At 28.7% G+C, this 3,234-nt stretch overlaps 1 pseudogene; it reads right to left on the bottom strand.

The window, feature by feature from the left end:
• Positions 1–1,807: 1,807 nt before the first annotated feature.
• LOC147066705 (histone deacetylase 3 pseudogene) lies at positions 1,808–2,920 on the bottom strand (annotated as a pseudogene).
• Positions 2,921–3,234: the final 314 nt, after the last annotated feature.

Genomic DNA, 3,234 nt, shown 5'->3' with positions numbered 1-3,234 from the left:
AGATATTTTCCTCTGATTATAACCATAATTAAAGACTGAAATACGATCGATTTTTAATGAGGCTTAGAGTATTATTATTTTGGATCCCGCTTCCATTAAATCTGGTATTATCTTATAAATCTATGAATAAATAATTAGCTCGGTTATTTTGTGATAGACGATGGAATTTTATTATTTTTAACTTATCATTTTTTCATGGAAACACATATTCTTTCTGTAAAACGCATATTTATTCTAATTAATCAGTTAAAATTTGAATTGGAAATATATGATCAATTAAAAATTGTGTCATGTTTAAAAATAAGCCTTTTTGATATTATATACCCGTAGACTTTTAAAACAATCAAATATCCCGTTGCGGTGCTTTTTAAGCATACAATTAAATCATAAATGAACTTATTTTAACTTTTAATTATAGAGTAGTCAAATTTATAAATATTTCAGTCGATAATATCATGTATATATGTTTTTATCTTATTTAATACATTGCATGTTAAGATATCATGAAAATTGTACAGTTATTGTCTGTTTTTATAAGTATTTTACCATGATGATAACTATTTCCCCTAAAGAAATTCTAAAGATTTTTTTTCTCTAAAAAAAGAAGTTTAATATCAGTTCTGAATTTTTTTATCATACAAATTTTTTCGATCGCTTTAAAAGTTTATATAAACAGAAAAAAGATTAACAGGGTTGACGACGCCAATCAGATAAGTGGTACCAGGAAAATCTAAATCATACCAATACTGGCTTTGATGCTTTGATTACTTGCACTTGCGTTCGAGAATTGTGTCAAGTTGTTTCAGCCCCACTGTCAATATATGTTAAAATTTGAAGGCTTTCTTTTACTGTGTGTCAGCCTAGCAGTGTTTTCTGTATCGCTTGCAGCTAGACGGCATTATATCCAGTTTTTTAATTCATTGTGCCTTTGCTAAAGAAGGATTTGAACATTCAATCTAAAAAATTGAAGATTCTAGGTCGAATATTTACACTGCATGACCATCATATCTCTCTTTTATTGATGAATTTGAAAATTCACGAATAAAATAATTTTTTTAATGAAAAATGATTCCAGCCTAAAATTATGCAATAAAGCTTGGGATTATGTTTTAAAGTTTATGTGTAGAGCATTCAGGCAAGCATTTCCATCATAAAATAAATCATGTTTTACAATTTTTATTTTAGTTTTATATTTAGTATACTTTCTGATTTCGCGAAGAATGTATATTGTTTCGTTTATATGGTAGTCGAATATTATGGCGTTGGTAATGCCTACTAAACCAGAACATATGCATTAAATGAATGTATTATGAAAACCACTTGAATCAATAGTCTTTAAATGCGAAGATGTATTGAGGTAGATTGCAAATATAATGTGACTGAAAGAATTCTAACCAAATCTTGTCTATAGAGGAATCACAAGTTTTGCTTGAACGAATTTATATAGCTAAAAATCAAATCAATACATAAATAAATTTTATAAAGATTATAATTGGGCAATAGATATAGAAATAAATTATGCGTTCATGTTTATATCATAAATTAATATTTTTCCCTAAACATTTCTTTGTAGACCCCATTTCACTTATAATATAAGTTTCCTAAAATTAAAGACAAGAAGTGTATATTTTTGGTGTCATTTTCACTCTACCATCAATATAGCATATAATTTAAGCTAAGTATAAAGATAAATGGTAGCAAAATTTTTATTTCTACAAATTACATGATATAGAATATGGCAAAGAAACCATTAAATTATTTTTAAAATAGATTTACAGCAAATACACAATGTAATATACGAAAAAGATCAGATTTTCTCAAGGTTTCCACAAACTATTCCTTTTATAACATCCAAATATTCTCTTGTATTGCTATTTTCATATTTTCCAACAAGGGTAGGATGTAATTTATAACTATTTTTGAAATATTCATAATAAACACAATCATTGGGAATATTATTTTCAAGTTCAATATCAACAAGAATTCCTGTTTCGAATGCCCATGCTCTTGAAACATTTTTCGGGTTATACCCACCACCCCCAAGAATCAACATCTTTTTACCGAACCTTTTTACAAATTTTACACATTCTCCATGCCCATGAATACTTAAATTAAAACACCCGATTCTGTCACCAGCAAGCGAATCAGCCCCACATTGCATTACAATAACAGGAGGATTGAATTTACGAATACAGGTTTCTATTATAGGCTTAAAAACATAATGATATGCGCTATCATCAATTCCACTCTTGAGAGGAACATTTACAGAATACCCTTTTCCTTCACCTATTCCAGTACTGAAAATTTCGCCTGTTCCTGGAAAATATCCATCTCCAAATTTATGAAAAGAAAGTGTCATAACTCTAGGATTATCATAAAAAGCTTCCTCTACGCCATCACCATGATGAATGTCAATATCAAGATACAAAACATGTGAATATACCTTTAAAAGCTCTTGTATCGCCAAAACTATATCGTTAATATAACAAAATCCAGATGCTTCATCTTTTTTGGCGTGATGAAGACCACCAGACCAATTTATGGCAATATCATTTTTCTGATGTGTTAAAAAATAAGCGGCTGTCATTGTCGAATACGTATATCGTAAATAATATTCTTCTATTCCCATAAAACACGGACAATCATCTATTTTTGAAGTAATGGGAAGTTTATCTACGTAATCTTTCGAATGATAACCCAGTATAATTTTCTTTATTTCTGAAATTTCATTTTCTGTGGTACTTTCGAGTTCTTCGTCTTCATAAGAAAACATAGGTTGAACAATATCAAGATGTGCGTCTAATTTGTATGAGTGTACGAGTGAGTGTGTAACACTTATTCTGTGGGGTTTCATTGGATGTCCTTTTCCATAATGGAAATTTCCGACTTCTTTGTCGAATATATAAGCTGGTCGTGTCATTTAATTTAGGGCGTATTTAAATGTCTTAATTCTAAGAGTATTTTGTAAAAAATTTATTTAAGGTGGTAAAATACGGAATTCAAGAGCTGATTAAAATAAATATTTTACGTGAGTGGATATAAATTAAGTCCTTATAGTAGGAATTTTTCCTAATCGACTCAAAATAAAATTGTGTGAATTCTTTTATCGGTTAATTTTACCATAAAACCTTTTGATCTTTTTTGACTAAGAAAATCTTTAGACAGTGTTTTGAAGAACCATATTCAAACTCATTTACTTTGATTCTCTTTACTACTATTCTCTATAATATTTTA

This window comes from Rhyacophila brunnea, unplaced genomic scaffold (genome assembly GCF_057557595.1).
Source record: "Rhyacophila brunnea isolate RB1 unplaced genomic scaffold, BYU_Rbru_1.0 scaffold_40, whole genome shotgun sequence".
Classification (NCBI taxonomy): domain Eukaryota; kingdom Metazoa; phylum Arthropoda; class Insecta; order Trichoptera; family Rhyacophilidae; genus Rhyacophila; species Rhyacophila brunnea.
Note: the sequence above shows the minus strand (reverse complement) of the source record. Positions and strands in the feature narration are given on the sequence as shown.